The sequence below is a fragment of the Neolamprologus multifasciatus genome, chromosome 11 (assembly GCF_963576455.1).
Source record: "Neolamprologus multifasciatus chromosome 11, fNeoMul1.2, whole genome shotgun sequence".
NCBI classification, from domain to species: domain Eukaryota; kingdom Metazoa; phylum Chordata; class Actinopteri; order Cichliformes; family Cichlidae; genus Neolamprologus; species Neolamprologus multifasciatus.
Window position 1 is genome coordinate 15,057,694 of NC_140449.1, and position 18,408 is coordinate 15,076,101.

Genomic DNA, 18,408 nt, shown 5'->3' on the forward strand with positions numbered 1-18,408 from the left:
GTCGTGGCCGTGATTCATTCACCGCATACAGCACAGTACAACGCATGTAGCCTTCAGCAAATTGAAGTGAATCATTTCTTACTTTGTTACAGAAGCTATTACAGTCGACACAATGCACTGCAAGATCCCCAGCCAGAGGCACAGCATGGACAGGCTCTCTTATAGATGAGAAGCAGTGGAGACAAGCAGGTCCAACATTCAAATGTGCTTTTTTTTCTTTGAGAGAACAATGCAAAGATATGCTCTGTGTCCAAAATGTAACAGGAATTGTTTTTCTCATGATTGTGGAATTACGAGGTTTTCTTTCGAGTGAAGCAACCTGCATTTTAACCATTACTAAAAACTTTAGAAGGGGCTAGTTAAGACAAATCCCATATATCCTCTATGATTTCAAGGTCTTTCGCTTGAACTTCTGTCACCCTCCATTGCTGAAAATAGACAAAGAAAGGTAAGCACACTTAAAGAAATATTTTTTTCTCTCTGGAAGGTACGAAAGTGTTGCAAAAGAAAAGGAAAGCGGCACTTTGACAGAAAGGAAATGAAATGACTTTCTCAACTTGTCAAACTGTCCTCCCTTCCAACTCAGTGGACACGAGGGTCGTTGTTCAGTCTCAGCGATAAGCCCCCCAACTGAATAAAGGCTTCTGTCTGATGTAGCAGGCCGTCTAGGGACACCTGCATGTGGAAGGTAGTATAATTTGGGAGAGGTACCAGGAAATGGGAATCTCGAACCTCAAAACATCAATACCTCAAGAGGCTCATAATGTGCACAATCCTGGAACCATTCAGAAAACCGGACTCATCAAACTGAATGCCATCTAAAGACAGATTGTCGGAAATATATTGGAACAGACAAAAAGCCTCGCTTTGGCAAGAAGCAATGGGTAACACACAAACTGGCATGAAGGCACACACAGAAACTGTGGAGACCATCCTGGTTGGCCAGTGGGAATGTGTCTCTGCCTATTATTTGCTTTGGTTCCAGGTTTCCACTTTTCTTGGGTTCATCATGTGAAGGATGTGTTGCTGCAGGGTTTCAGAGGTCAGGTCTGCTACACAAACAGAAGGCCTCTTTATCCTGAGGCTAGAATCAGCTAAAACTCCTGGAGAAAAAGAGGGGGAGGACAGCAGAGAAATGTGCTGAGCAATATTGCAATTTCGTATGTGCCCTATTCTTTTCTTCTCTCCTTGGCTACAGATTTTCTGGTGTCCTAGAACTGCTGAAAAGATGAATGCTTCAATTTTGTCTACAGTTTTGTTTTGTTTTTTTTGTTTTTTAAAAAAAATGTTTTAGTCAAGACTGAAATATTGAGGTTTATGATTTTGGTTTTCATTGAAACATCTCCAGAACTATTGGGTGGAATTTTAGTGAATTAAGTCGTTTCCCTGAGGCCTAATTATAATATCATTGATGTTCCTGACTTTTCAGCTAGAAGAGTCAAAGTACATGTACCTTTTTTGGTTTTGTTTTTAGAAGGAGGTCTGGGTTTAGATGAGTTTGAAGGTTTTACATACCATAGGTTCATAATTTATTTTGGAAATTGCATTTTTGTTTATAAAAGTTGCATTAATTGTGGAGACTATCTGGCAAAATAGAACTACAAGGGTAATAAACATTTTTTGCCAGGACTTATTTTCTGCAGTAATAAGGTATTAGCAATGCTAACTTTCAGATGGTCATTTTTCCTCGCTTATGGACAAGGAAAAAGTTGAGATAGTTGGTAGCTTACTATAAGGACAGTTCACTTGAACACAGTTATGTGAGGTAAACCTTTGCAGGGCTTTCTGTTTTGATCCCAACATCACAGAAAAATTCACTACTTATTTGTTGTCTATCATGAATAAAAAGACAAGATCAAATTTGTGGGCAGATTGGAACGTTTTAAGTCTGACAGATTGTTCTGTCATTATTGTCCCTCCCTCTGTTTCTTTCTGTTCTGCACCTCCTTCGTTCAGGTCCTCCCACCAGTTCACGTAGCTATCATTCTCATGCTCATCTTTACTAAATACAAGAACGAGTTCAATTAAGACCAGAAGTCTATTATCAGGCAAATGTGGTCTGGAGGAGGAGACGGCAGAGGTAAGCGGAAGTGACAGTCAAGGTAAGCGACTAATGTTGTAACTGACGTCAGACGCCGGAGATTTTGGCGGAAAATTAAAGCAAATGGTAGTTTAGATTTGAACAAATTTCTTTAAGCTTCAGTATTACCAAATACACTTTTCAATTGTCTCATAACTAACAATATTTGCCTAAATTATCTCCAACACCCTGGAGAACAACGGGGAGAGTTTAGACGCTCTCCAAGATTATATTGATCAGTGCTTTCAGGATCTCGTGATGAAGAAGGCCCAGAGTGCAGCTTCCCCGGCCAAATCTGAGACGCCGTCGTCGAAAAGACAACGCCCGGCAGATTCCCCCGGCACAACATCGCCAGCTGGCAAAGATATTGCCGACATACTGGAGTCAATCGACAAGCGATTGTCCAGTTTCGACGCAAGGCTGTCCCTGGTGGAGATTCTTCACCGGGAATTTAAATGCTTGCGAGAATCCCTGGAGTTCAGCCAGCAGCAAGTGGAAACGCTCGCTGCTGAAAATGCCACGCTAAGGGAGTCGGTGAAATCTCTCACAGAAAATGTTACCCAGCTCAATAGAGAAAATAAAAAAATAAAAGAAACGGTTATTGATCTACAAGCTCGTAGCATGCGTGATAATCTAGTATTTTCTGGTATTCCAGAAGCCGCTGGAGAGGACGCGGAGACCACGGTAAAAAGCTTCATCAAAACCCACCTGAAGCTGCCGGAGGACACGGTGAAGAACATCGTCTTCGATAGGGTGCATCGCCTCGGCCCCATTCGGGCTACGGCCGGGAGACCACGTCCTATCGTGGCCAAATTCGGCCACTTCAAACAAAAGCAACATGTGAAAAGCCGCGGCAGGGAATTAAAAGGAACGGACTTCAGCGTGAACGATCAGTTCCCCAAAGAGATCCTGGAACGACGCAGGGTCCTTTTCCCAATCCGACGCGGCTTCATCCAGAAGGGCTCCCGCGCTGTCATCGCTGTGGACCGGCTGTACGTGGACGGACAGCTCCACCGCGACCCCAACATCACTCCGTGGCTGTATTAACTTCAGACCAGATAAGAATCCGCTACACCCTTTCCCTATCCACTCACACTAACTTGGATTAACATTTGTTTAACTTACCGGTATCAAATCGCATCTTAAGTGTGATTTCATAGCAGTATTAACACCGTCACTCTCCGTCAGTGATTTAATTGGAATGTTTACGTTTTCTTTTCTCTCTTCTCGTTTTTTTTTTTTTTTTTTTTTTTTTTTCTCTCTCTTTTCCCCCTCTTGTTTTTATGCTGCTCACCCTCGTCCTTGGTTTCTTTCTTTATTTCTTTCACTGCTTCGATCACCTGCTTCCACACTCATCCACAAACAACATCATTTATTTCGACACTTACTCACTGCACGATCACGCACAGTCATGCGCTCAACGGCAGCACATTTACATCAGTCAGACAGCGCACACAGACCTATGGGATACACACACTTAAGCCAAGCATACTCATATTAGTAAATATGCAAACACATAGTCAGACTCGGGGAGCATCTCGCCACACATTTTTTCTCTCTCTCCCTCTCCTTATTTATGAACAAGTGAGGTATTCTCTCCACCTGTCTAAGCGACACACACAGAGTACACCCCTAGTTATGCACAGACATCTATGGGTGCACTAAGATTCGTTACATGGAATGTAAATGGAGCTGGCTCCAGAGAAAAGAGGTTAAAAATATTTAACCAACTCAAAAAACTACAGGCAGATGTTGTCCTTTTACAAGAGACCCACAGACCTCTTAGAGGTTCGAATGAACTTAAAACACCTGAGTTTCCTAATGTGTTCTCAGCCTGTTATAATTCTAGACAAAGGGGAGTAGCAATTTTAATTCATAAAAAAATTAATTTCACAGTACTCGATACAGTTATAGATCCAGAGGGCAGATTCTTAATCATTAAACTATCTATACTTGATAAAAAGCTATGTATTGTAAGTGTATATGGTCCAAATGTTGATGATCCCTCATTCTTTCACGGTTTTTTTCAGTGCACTCTCTGAACACTTAGATGGCACACTTGTGCTTGGAGGCGACCTCAACCTTGGACTGAATGAAGAAATGGATAGGCTCAATACAGCAGGAACTCAGCGTAATTGGCAGTCCACAAATATAATCAAACAGTATATGAGCGACTTTGGTCTTTGCGATGCATGGCGCTCCCTTCACCCCACCAGTAAGGAATATACTTTTTTTTCACATGTTTATCACTCCTACTCTCGTCTAGATTATTTTTTGGTCAGCAGCTCACTGCTGAGTGACGTTTCAGACACTGAGATTCACCCTATAGTTGTCAGCGATCATGCTCCTGTATCTTTAACACTAATGCACAAGAATAATACTATGCCAAGTAAAAACTGGAGATTTAATACATCACTGCTTAAAGATGAAGACTTTATTAAATATTTTAAAAAAGAGTGGACTTCATATTTAGACTTTAATGACACTCCCGGAACATCAGCTTCTGTTTTATGGGAAGCAGGGAAAGCTGTGATGAGAGGTAAAATAATTTCTTTCTCATCACATAAAAAGAAAAAAGAAAACAAAAATATTCAGGAATTAGAAAAAAACATCAAATCACTAGAAGAAGCCTACACGTCCCACCAAGATCAGGAAACATTGAACAAAATACGCAAAACAAAACTAGAATTAAATGAGATAATTGATAGAAAAACAAAATTCTTAGTACAAAGACTACGCTTACAAAATTATGAACATAGTAATAAATCCGGTAAATTTCTAGCAAACCAGTTAAAAATAAATAAAGAAAAAACAACTATATGTGCTGTTCAAGATTCATCTGGGAACACAATATATGAACCGAAACAAATAAACAACATTTTCAGGGATTTCTATAAAACGTTGTATTCACCACAAATAAACCCATCTAAAAAGGAAATTGATCAATTTTTAGACAACATAACTCTCCCAAAATTATTAGACTCTCAAGCAATGGCACTGGATTCGCCACTGACATCAGGTGAACTCCAGGAAGCCCTGATAAATATGTCCAATAATAAGGCTCCAGGTCCAGACGGCTTTCCTGCAGAATTCTACAAAGAATTCTGGACGATTCTAGCACCAGTTTTTTACAGAACGTTGTTAGAAATCAAAGAAAAGGGCAGACTTCCATCAAATATGAATTCTGCAAACATTAATCTCCTGCTAAAACCAGGCAAAGACCCTGTATATCCCTCAAGCTATCGTCCAATATCCCTTATTAATGTAGACCTCAAAATAATCTGCAAAGCTCTCTCGAAGAGACTAGAGAAAATAACCCCCCTCTTAATTCATCCTGACCAAACTGGTTTCATAAAAGGTAGGCACTCATCAACAAATACACGTAGATTACTTAATTTGATAGACTACTCATACAGTAAAAACCTTGAAACTACAATATTTTCCTTAGATGCAGAAAAAGCGTTTGACAGAGTTAACTGGAAATTTCTATTTGCAACTTTACACAAATTTGGTTTTGGATCTTCTTTCATCAACTGGTTAAAAATATTATATAATTCCCCAACAGCTTGTGTCAGAACAAATGACCAGACATCCTCCAGCTTATGTCTCCTGAGGGGCACCAGGCAGGGATGCCCACTCTCCCCTTCACTGTTTGCAATTTTTATCGAACCACTAGCAGCAGCAATTAGACAGAATTCAGCAATTAAGGGCATAAAATGCAAGAACGTAGAACATAAAATCAGCCTTTATGCTGATGATGTGTTACTCTTTCTCCAAAATTCACAAACCAATATCTCTGGGGTGATTGAATTGATAAACTCTTTTGCAAGAATATCAGATTACTCAATTAACTGGTCAAAATCTACAGTCCTTCCTATTAATTGCTGCTTCCATAATTCCTCTTCTACTCCACTGCAATCGGGAAATATAAAATATTTAGGTATTAATGTTTCTCCCAAGCTTGCAGATCTAACTAAATTAAACCATACCCCACTTTTAAAGAAAGTAGAAGGTGATCTGGCTAGATGGAAATGTCTACCCATATCACTCATGGGAAGGGTTGCTGCTATAAAAATGATGGTATTACCAAAAATAAATTATTTATTCTCAATGATCCCAACTAAACCGCCGCAAGATTGGTTCAGATCTCTAGATTCATATATGTCCAAATTCCTTTGGAAAAATAAGCCCCCACGTATAAGCTTAAAAACACTACAAAAAACCAAGGATAAAGGAGGATTAGAACTACCGAACTTTCAGCACTACTTCTTAGCCAACAGGCTTCAGTTTATCTCAGGATGGCTAAAACATACCCTCTTAGATGAACCTTGGCTAGATGTAGAACAAGCACTTTGCAATAATCTAGAGATTTCAGATCTACCATTTATCAGCTCAAACATCCAACGACATGAATGCTTCAAAAGCATCAACATCAGCTCTTCTCTGACAGCATGGTGGGAGTTTCTAAAATTGACGGAGTCTTCATTAATCCCATGCAAACGTACACCTATCTGGAACAACCCTGACATATTACAAAACAATAATATGATAAACTTTTCAGATTGGAATGGTAAAGGAATCAAATATGTAGAACATATACTAGAAGGAACAGAATTTATTTCATTTGACAGACTAGTTACACAATATGGGATCAACAAGAAAAGATTTTTAGAATATCAACAAATTAAATCCATAATAAAAAAGAAATTTAAACTGGGTCAAGTTGAACTACAAACACCACCAAGTGTGGTTCAATTTTTTACTCTTAAAACCCCCAAATTACTATCCAAAATGTACAGAATGCTTTCTAAAACAGATGAATCAATATCACTTCCTATTGCAAAATGGGAAGCGGATTTATCAGTTAACTTAGACCAAAACTTCTGGTCTCAGATTTGCTTAAAAACCTTTCATCTAATCAGAAATCCCAGTCTTCAATTAATTCAATACAAAATACTACATAGAGTGCACTATACAGGTCATCGGATGTTCAAGATGGGCTTTGCATCTACCAACAACTGCTCACACTGCCAAACCAATTCACCGGACAATTATATCCACGCTCTTTGGTTCTGTCCACCAGTTCAGAAGTTTTGGCGCGAGATATGTGAAGACTTATCAAAGTGTCTGAAATGTAACATTCCAACTTCCCCCTTAGTGTGTTTGTTGGGCAGCTTAGATAATGTCACTTCAGAAAAGAATATAGCCCATATGGTTTTCACTGCCCTATGCATAGCCAAGAAAACAGTCCTCATGAACTGGAAAAATAAAAACAATCTTAATTCTAACCAATATAGAAATTATCTATTAGATTACATTAGTCTTGATACAGCCTCTGCCACCACATCAGATCAATTGCTCTGGACTCCTTTGATCACCTCCATCACCTAGTGGGGGTGGGGGGTCATATTTTGGTCTCGCCTTCACTGTTGTGATTGGTGTGGGGGTAGGGTCGGGCTTAGGGCGTCAGGCGGTTCCCCGGGAGCATCTTCCTTGGGGGGCTCAACCCGGGGTAGCGGTCATGGCCAATTAGGGGCTCTGTTGGCTCTTAGGTGACGGCTTCCTCGTGGCTACGTGCAGCGGGGCTAGGGGAGGGTCTGTGCTGACGGACGGGGGTTACTGACCTGGTAGCCTGGCTGCCCCTGGGTGGGTCCGGGACGGGCGTGAGGTTCTGGGGGCGCTCCGGCTCTGGCCTGGGGCCCTGGCCGGGCCTCGGGGGCCTGGGTCCTGGTTGGTGTGTTGCCGGGGTTGTGGGCCGGTGGGTATATGGGGGCCCGCCACTGGCGCAGGGTGCCGCCGGTGCGCCGAGCCACCTGGGGGGCTCTTCAACTGGTGGGGGGGGGGGGGGTTGTCACATCTTGCAGGAGCTTTCCTCTCTCAGGAACTCTCTCTGCAAGAGGGGGAGATACAGGAGAGGTGGAGGAAGATCTCAGCCTGGGCGTCTATTGTCTTATGTAGTCTGGAAGATGAGTGGATGATGGGGTGGGTGTAGTTTTCTCTGTTGTGGGGTTGGGTGGACTGCCCCGGGCTCTGTGGGGCCGGGCGGCGCCGCTGCACTGGTCCCCGGTTCGGATGGGCCTGGGCCCCCCTTCCCTGGCGGGTCGCGGAGTATGGGGGTGCCTACTGGGGTCAGCGGGGGAGCTGGCCCCAGGGAGGGGTCACTTGCCCCTCCCTTCCTTCCCTCCCCATCTCCAGCTGCCTCCCTCTTCCCGCTCCACCACAACCACCCACACATGCAGGGCCTTGGAGTAGGGGTGTGTCACCAGGGTGCAGAGGAGGTAACCCCCCCCCCCCCCCCCCCCCTCTGTCCCCTTCTGGCTGCCTCTGCCTCAATTTTATCCCGCAACTTAGACATTCACATTACTCACACTCTCATTACACATACATATAGGATCTTGGGGGTGGGCACGCTACACGGAATCCCAATTACCATCAGGGTGTACACCTCACCCCCGGCGTCGTTGCCCACCTCTCAATTTTAAATACACGTAGACATTGAGGGCTAGCAGGAGGGACTATGCGCTTACCTGCTGCTCTCTGGCAGGTAGCTCCATGCCCTCCTGGGTTTTAAATGCACCTTAGAACACACATACATCAACACTACAATGAGCGGGTGGAGGGAGGTTAGGAGTCTTCTCTCACCCTCGTTCTCTGCTTCCTGCTGGAGCAGGGGGGCTAGGAGGAGGAGTTGGCCGTCCGACTGGGATCCGGAATGTGGGGCCTCCCTGCTGCTGCGGAGTCGGGGCGGTCTGCTTCTCCCCACCGCAGGGAAAAGGGTAACACAACCTGGGTCTGGGTGCAGTTCCCCCCTCCAGGGGCAAGGGTACCTAGACCCGGTTCGTAGAGTACGCTTGGGGAGTGTGAGTGTGTGTACAGCGTCTCTTTATGTCTGTCTCCACGTTGGTTGAGTGTGGAGTAAGTGCATATGAGAGCATGAGGGTGGGAATGGATGTTTGTATCTGTGTGTGCCTGTATGTCTGTGTCTATATGTCAGGTTGGGTATCAGATGCCACCTCTCTGAGGACAGCTCAGGCCCTCCAAGGTTTGGAGGCCTATCTCCCCCCACCACTTCCCCTGCCGGGGGCGGACTCCCTCAGACATCGGTGCGTTGGTGGTTCTTTGTGTCCGGGGGTGGGCGTCCGGGTACACACCGGCTCACTCCTTGGCGGCTGCTTATCGGGGCCTGGAGCCTGGGGCTCGCTTGGGCCACCTCGGAGGTGGGGTGCCCCCGGCCTCTCGGCCTGGGGCTCGGTCACTCAGGCACAGCTGGCTGCCGGCGGAGCTCACGGGCACGTCACTGCAGCCCCCCCTGGCTTCTGCTCCGTGGCTGCTGGGTGACCCCTCATCTGGGACTCTCCTCGGCTCTTTCTGGGACAGTGGCGCGGCTGCCCCTCTGTTGGTCTTCCTTGGTCTCTTGTGTTCTGGGGGCCTCTGGATGTCTGGAGTTTTGATCTCCTCCATACCTGCTTCATGCCCTGGAGGACGGGGCAGTGGCCCCCCACACCCTCTAGCAGATCATTACATGAGGGAACCTTTTAAGAAAACAAGCGCGTCCATGCTCACAGGTGTACACACGGGTGATCACACACACAAACTACACCCTTTTTGGCTCCTACCTCAATGCACACTGTGCTGTCGATCTTACGTGCTGCACAATAATGTTTAATATTTAGTAGTTACTGTCATATTCCCATATATCATTGTGATGTGGTTTATTGTATTACTCTCGTTTTCTTCTGCTTGTTTTCTTTTTTCTTTCTCAACAGGTGATCCAGGTGATCGATATATGTATTTATTTTTTTATTTATTTATTTTTTTTCTTCTGCTTATTCTGTTGGTTTTTGTTTTTTGCCCTTCTCCCCCGTCCCTCTTCTCAACTGTCTTTCTTTCCCTCTTTCTTTCTCCCTTTTCTTTCCCCCAGTCAAATCTGTCCCGTATTCAGCAAGTGAAAATAAAATAAAGAATAAAAGGTGAATCAAATGGACCATTACGGCAAAGCTGGGATGGTCAATTTGGTAAAGAAAAACCGTTGGGCATCTTTCTTCGCCTTTAGACAATAATTCTGATGGCAAAAGAGCCAAACGGGACAGGCAAAAAAGAAGAAAAAAAAAAAAAAAAAAAAAAAAAAAAGTGGTCTGGAACTAAACTCCATCGACATCCAGGAGCAACCTCTAAAAAAAGTCATGTTTCGTTTTCATTTGTTTGAACCCTTGATTTTATGCCCTGTTTCTACCTGGTAAACAAACTTGTTCCTTTTGAATTGGGATTTTAGAGCACACTGTGCATCTACCCCTAGAGTGCAGATTAGCAGCAACAGGAAACTTAACTGCTTATTTTACCATAATACATCTGAACATAACCACTGATAAGCATTTTGCCCCCCGACAGTGAGGCAAAAGCTCCTCTGTCTCCAAACTGAGAAGCAACAGACGATTTATCTTCCCTCGGGCTGGAGGAGATATCAAGCTGCAGCGGCAGCAGAAGCAGCATCCTAACACCCCACTTCCAGCAGGGCTTCCATCTCCTCTGCCAGCTGTCAGCTCAAAATGTCTTCTGCCTGTCACACCACAGCTTTCAGCTCAATCCGTATCTGTCTGCCCACCTACCACCTCACTTTCTTTCCAAAGTTAGAAATGAGGTTTTGCATTATGGCTGAATATCAATGTGTATCCTGGAACCCCAACAACTGAAATATTGCTGATGCATTTGACAAGCTTCATTCTCACCACTGTATTCTCACTCTGGACCCACTGCTCATGACAGTAAGCACTTTTCCGTTTGTCATTGCGCTGTCACAAGCATTATAACTTCTAAAAGTGCTTTCTGTTTGTCTGTTTTGAGATGGGGGGTTTTTTATGCTTGCTGAAGCAGCTGCATCCTTCTTCCCCGGGAGCATGTTGACTTTGTGGCCTTTGCCTGCTTTAAGGCTTGGTTTAGGCTTGCTCCATGGTTAGCACTGAAGCTTGTTGAGACCAATGGACAAACTAATGAGCCCCTGAAGAGTCATGGATATGACCCAAGGTTTGATTAGATCACAGAGATGGGGAAGTTGCAGAGGGAGATGTATGGATGCAAAGGTTGGGTGGTTTATATTTATGGGGTCAGGAAAGCCAGAGGGAAAGACAGCTTGACTTTGAAATTAGGATCACAGAAACGACTAAGAAACGACAGTTATGCCAGTGGCTCTTTGTGGTTATTAGTTAAGTGCAGCAGTGTTTGGAACACTAACATAAGATTACTGACATGCTCACAGTGACGGTAATTTTTTTGAGAACTATGAATTAGCATGCTAAGATACTAACACAAATACAACGCAGAGCTAAGACTTAAAGTCCTGCAGGTATTTAGTTAGAAACCAAAAATACTGGAAAACTGTCACAGAAGTTATGAGGAAGATTAAACACCACACTAACATGTGCTATATATGGCATTCAGAAGTACTAATCTTGAAGACTACTTATATAAGAAAGCTACCTAACACAGTTCAGGCTGTGTTAAAGAAAATAAGGATAGTCATAATGTATACTGTATATCCATGTGTGTTTGTGCATGTTTCGATAAACTGCTGCACATATTTCCCATTTTCCTAGTACATTATAAAGAAATAAAGTGTTGTTATTGTGGTCCTCAAACACATTATCCTGCTAAAAGAGGCCACGGCCACCAGAGAATATCGTTTCTATGTAAGGGTCTATATGTGAAACTAACATCCACGTGGTTGGGAGAATTCAAGGTTTTCCAGCAGAACATTGCCAAAATATCACACTGCCTCAGCCAGCTTGCCTTCTTCCAATAATTCATTCTGATGCTAGGTGTTCCCCAGGTAAGCAACACATGCACCCAGCCATCCATGTAAGAAAATGTGATTCATTAGAGCAGGACACCTTCTTCCATTGGTCCTCTGTTCAGTTCCGATGCTCACTAGCTCACCGTTGGTGTTTTCAGCGGTAAACAGGGTCACCATAATCACCCGGACTGCTCTGCAGCTATGCAGAGGAAAGCACTGTATATTCTGTTCTGTCAAAACCAGGATTAACTTTTTTTCTTTTCGGTATTTTGAACCGCAGTCGGCTGTCTGTTAAATGAGACCACATGGGCCTTTGGGGCCACATGCATCAATGAGCCTTGGCCAGCCATGACCATGTTATTGTTGTTACTGTTCCTTCCTTGGACCACTTTTGGTAGATTTTGACCACTGCAGACTGGGAACACCCCACAAGAGCTGCAGTTCTGAACTCCTCACACTTGCCCATTTTTTCTGTTTCTAATTGTTTAGCTTTAAGGACTAAATATTCACTTGATCCATAACATATCCCACCTTCTTAAAGGTGCCACGATGAAGAGATAGTCAGTGTTATTCATAATTGTATGCTTGATCGGTGGATATGAGTCTAAGTTCGCAGTTAAATGGTACTGCCTTCTGCAGTAGAGGATGGATGATCCAGTGGGTGATGTAGGGTCAAATTCTGTATTAGTGCAATATTCTCAAATCCAATAACAATCTGTCACCATCCCATTGGAATCCTATGAAAACTACAGATGGACATCACTTGACTGTTTCAAGATGTTTTTCTCTTTACTTGGTCACCTTCACAGTGACTCAGACAAAAAAGAGAGAGAGAGGAGAAGCAAAGCTTGTGTGATCCCTCTTTGGCAGAACAACTCCAAGATTCTCAGGATAGATGACCCATTAGGACTGGGTGACTAAAACGGGAACTCAATCTAATGCCTCATTGCCCCTCAGAGATGAGACAAGCTTTATGGCTTGAACTCTCCCAAAGGGATCTCTTTCTTTTTACACTGGTCATACTCTAATCTCACACATCGCTGTCTTGCTTAATCCGAAAATAATATCAACACCCATTAGCAAAGGCACAGACCTGGAAAATCCAATTTGAAATTCATACTGTGGTGTTTGCAGACCTGATCATTCCACACGTGTGATGTCACGTGTCAATTTACTGGACATTTATTCCAGATGGGTGAAGCAGTTCTGGACGAAGAAATGTATTAATTTCTACTTCTCAGTCCCAGTCTAAGAACATCAATGACTTTGATGAGCCTCTAACTTTTATTTAGTGCCACTGTCGGGTCAACATTTTCACTTATGTAGTAACAGGTCAATATCCAGATAGATTACCTCAAAACGGAAGACAAACACATAATTCTGAGACTGTGAATCTTCATCTCAAATAGTGATCCCAGACTTCTTCTCTAGCACCAGCGTGAGGTTGATATTTGTTATTTTCAGTGAAGTGTCTGGACAGCTATAGCCAATGAGCCCTTCTAGATAAATTCAGCACTACATTTTTATATATCGTAATCATCAGGCTAATTTGTTTTCTTGCTCACTACTGATGAATATTTGCAAAACTACTTCTATTTCTAATTAGCAAATTTCCAGAGGTTGAAAAAAGACTTTGCTAGGATTATTGTTTTTGAATCCCTGCTGTGCAAAACACAGCCTAACCAAACCACTAGAACGCCAGAAGATTTTTATGAAGCATTTTACTATGATTTTATTATATTTTATTTATTTTGGTGACATCGCTTCTCGGTGAGTCTGGCGCCCTTGAAATAATCACAGCATCAGAGTGTGGACATATTGAGAGAAGTTCGTAAATGTATTAAAAAAGATTTGCACATAAAAACATCATGTGCTTATGCTATGCACCATCACTCACAAGGCACACTACCACAGCTAGCTCCCTGTTACTAACTTTAGTAACTAATTTACCACAGAGTGATTACTCACTGAAATAATCAGGTTTAGTTTTATGGACAGGACACATAAGCAGCTACTTTGCTTTCTCTGGACATTTTTGTAAGGTGATTAGTTTGGCCAGGAGCACCAATGGAGCATTTTAATAAACCAAATTTGATTGGTTGGCACTTGAAAAGTTCATTTTTACACCCCACAATATGACATTAACTTATCAAAATACTACATGATTGTGACTTTTAACATTTTGTGAGTATTGCAATGAAATATTGCAATTTATCACAGTTTTTAAACTGCAATTTAAGTCCTCAAATGTTACATTTTGAGGACATAAATTGGGACGAATGATGTATCAGAATAATACAAAATGACCGGTGTCAGTCAGTAACCTTCCTGTTCTGTAGGAATATAACCAGAATACATTCAGCTGGCAGCCAATTGACTTGAGCCCCTGGGAGTTGTCCTTACTGATAAAGACTCATTTAGACTGATGGCAACATATTGGCAATCTGTCTGCAAATCAATTATTTGTAAACTGATTGCAGTCGGTCCAAGTCAGACTGTGACTGTTTGCAGGACAGGTCCTATCAGGCGATGTCTGTGTAGTTGCCTTAATATCAAAAGTGCAGCTTGAGGTGCAACAACCTCAAGCTCTGGGCAGCCATTTAGTTATTCATGCGACTGAGCCATTAGCTTGCTCTGATTTAAGAGTTTGCTTTGTCAAGCTAAGTATGTCCAGTGTTGGCTAACGTTATCTCAGGATAGTGGCACATGAGGTGAGCCCTCTTGTTCATAGTATTCCCAGAGTATTCAGTTTATTTCATAAAATACTGATATTTGGTTTCCCTGCACCCATACAATACTGCTACGCAAAATATTTAGATACACTGCTGTATCATTCCCCCCCACCCCTAATGCTGATTTTGATATTGTTTATATTAAAACCTGGTGACAGGTGGTTATAGTGCAATGTTCTGCTGGGGAATGGTGGTTCCTGGGAATCAAGTGGATCTTACTCACAGAAACGTACAGAGCAAGGCTGATCTCTGAAAATGTTTAGTAACTTTCCAGTAAAACTGGTCAGTAAATTATCCTAAGACGCCACATGACTCCAACCCATCCAAAAAAAACAAAAAGCGGTGGGGTCATGTGGGCTGCCGGGCTCTGTGGGGCTTGGCGGTGCTGCTACTATCGGCCCCAGTCTGGATGGGTCTGGGCCCCCTGCTCTTGGTGGATTCCAGGAAACGGGGGTGCCCACGGAAGGGGTGCTTATCCACCTGGGAAAATAAATCTGTTGGGCATTTTTCTTGGCCTTCAATAATAACAATAATTCTGATTGCTACTGTGCCAAATGGGACAGGCAAAAAAAAAAAGAAGAATATTATGGGCATGGTAATATCAGTTGGGCTGTAATAATGACAGTGATATCTCTGCAAAGAGCCAGAACTATCCCACAGGAACATTTTTCACCTGGAACAATGCACAACAATGTCAGTTTATTAGAATCCTTGCCAGCTGCAGCTGAGTCTCATCTTCTTTTCTTTCCTTAAATTTACTGCACACGTAAAAGAAGAGCAACCATTAAAAAAAAGCCCTCCAACATGGACATGTAATTAATTAGTCAGAATATGTAGTAGACCTTTGTTCAGGCTGATATTATTCATGGGATAACTGCCTGAAAAGGCTAATGAGCCACACAGTGTCAACAGACGGTGGTGTACTGGCCAAAATCTTTTTTTTAATTTGACACTTCTATTGTCTATCATCAAGAGGGGGGAAGACGGAGAATTCCTCAAGGCTTCTGGGTGACTGTGCCTGTTGGCATGTTCAAAGCAGCGGCAGTAGCCAGTAATGTGGAGTAGCTCCGTCTGCTCAGCGGGCTTGAAACAAATGGGTTATTTAGAGCCTACTTCATTTGCACTTGTGGAGAAAGGGCAGTAAGGAAATGAGAACCCCTTGACGGTTCAGTGTTGGATGTATTTAATTAGCCAATTCACTCTCTGCTTTGCTGCCTCGGTGGGCACAATGCTTCTTTGTATTTTTAAAAGTAATTGTCACTTGCCGCATCAGCATTAAGCAGATCCAGGCATGCAGTGAGGAGAAGGAGGGAGAAAAAGTCCCCTTGTCCTCACTAGGAGCCTGTAAAAATAGACGTGCAGACAGATATTATGCTGCACTGTTGGTCGGAGATAACCTATGCACACTGGGTGCCGTGTTCATGAGCCGTAAAGTAGAGGTGTGTGCATCACATGCTTCAGTAGTAATCTGTAATAGATCATTTTGCTTTACTCATCTGGCTGGCCTCTGGAGGCAGTTTTGCTCATAAGCAGGAAGGAAAAGTATTTCTCTCTTGATTTATGGGGCAAGTTCAAGCATTCAAATGCGACACTGATGACATGCTCTCCATACAACATTTGAAAATATGAATTAAAAGTCAAATTAATAAGTCACCTTTCTTTCACAGGCAAAAAAAGAGTTGAGGGATGAATAGTGACTGGTAGTGATGACAGGTAGAATAACTGGATACATGAGTTAAACTAGCGTCAACTTTGAGGTGAGCAGTTGAAGTGACAGCTAAGTGAAAGATATGGCTTTCTGACATTACATAAGGGAGAATATACAGCTAGGTCTATATGTTTTTGGACAAGGACAGTTTTTCTAGGTATCTTATTCACGACACCACAGTGAATTTTAAATCAGACAATCAAGACTTGGTTGGAGTGCAGCGTTTCAGTTTTAATTCATGGGGTTTAACAAAAGTTTTGCATTAAATGTTCAGGAGTTATAGATATATTTTATTTACAGTTAACCATTTTTAGAGGCTCAAATTTAATTGGACAGTTAACTGCTAAACAGTTTCATGGACAGGTGAGGCAGGTTCCCTTGTTATTCAGTAACAAATTAAGCAGACAAAAGAGCTGAAGTCGATTCTACATGTTGGACTTGTATTTCGTAGCTGTTCATTGGAGGTATCAAGAGGAGGCCCTCTTCTTGATACAAGACAAAACATAAAATCTAAATAAAAAGGTAAGATGAAAGTGCCAAAAACTGCAGTTCCTTCACTGGCCACTTGACGCTGCATCAAAAAGAGAGTAAGTCCCCATAGACTGCCATGTTAAAATTCTGAACTTTACAGGATTAATAAACATGTTTTACAACCTAATAAAAAATATGGTTCCAGCGTCTATGGACAGTTTCCCCTTTCATAACAACTGTATACAACTGTATAGCTAGTTGCCAGTCGCAGGAACCCAAAACATGGTAGGTGTGTTTTTATCATGATTCATATAATACTGATGACGGATTTTTAGGCTAATAGTTAGGCTAACACACTTACCTCTCATCTTTTCTTTCCTCACAAAACCGATCGATCCTCCACTTCTGTCTCCCAGCGCAATTCGTAGTATATTTTGGTTCCTGTAACTGGTCCGTCGGGTTATTGTTTCCCCAGAAACACTTCCCTTGTGCTTTTGGAAATCTGTTTTTTCCTATTTCCGTTGTCATTTTTCCTATTTCCGTTGTGTTTTGTGTGCTTTTGCAGCGTTTTTCTTATTGCTGGTATTTTATTAAGTTGCAGTCCGTTTGGCCTCTCAGGGCCACCATACTTTGCCCTTTTCTCTCCTCATTTCTTGCAAGCTTGTGTCTTTGCTAAAGGAAAAGGAATGCAGCCAGTGAGATCTCCTTCTCACTGTCAGACCCTTCTATGCTGTTTGCCTTCAGCGTGTAAAAGCTGGGCCATGGGAACTACTCCTCGCTTTGGCAAGTGAAGTGAATAACACTGATTATCTCTTCATCATGGCACCTGTTAGTCAGTGAGATAGTTTAGCGAGCAAGTGAATATAATAAAAATGGGCAAGTATAAGGATTTGGGCAAGTTTGACAAGGGCCAGATTGTGATGGCTAGATGACTGGGCCAGAGCGTCTGCAAAACTGCAACTCTTGTGGAGTGTTTCTGGTCTGCAGTGGTCAGTATCTATCAAAAGTGGTTAAAAGAAGGAACAGAGGTGAACCAGCAACAGGCTCATCCAACAGCCAAGAAACATTGATACACACGTAGAGAGAAGGCTAGCCTTTGTAGTCTCATCCAACAGACAAGCTACTGTAGCTCAGATTTCAGAAAAAGTTCATCCTGGCTCTGATAGAAAAGTGTCAGAATACACAGTGCATCACAGTTTTTTGTCTATGGGGGCTTCATAGCTGCAGACCAGTCATGGTGTCCATGTTCACTCCTGTACACCTCCAAGAGCACCAACAATGAGCATGGGAGCATCAGAACTGGACAACAGAGAAATCACCTTTTATGTACATCACATAGATGGCCCGGTGCATGGGCTCCACCATACCGGGGGAACATGTGACACCAGGATGCACTGTGGGAAGAAAGCAAGTCGTGCAGGCAGTGTGTGATGCTTTGAGCAGTGTTCTGCTGGGAAACCTTGGGTCCCGCTATCCAGGTGGCTGTTAGTTTCACACGTACCTCTTTCTAAGCATTGTTGCAGACCGTGTACACCATTTCATGGAAACGGTATTCTCTGATGGCTGTGGCCTCTTTCAGCAGGAAAATGTGCCCTGCTACAAAGCAGGAATGGTTTGAGGAACACAAGGA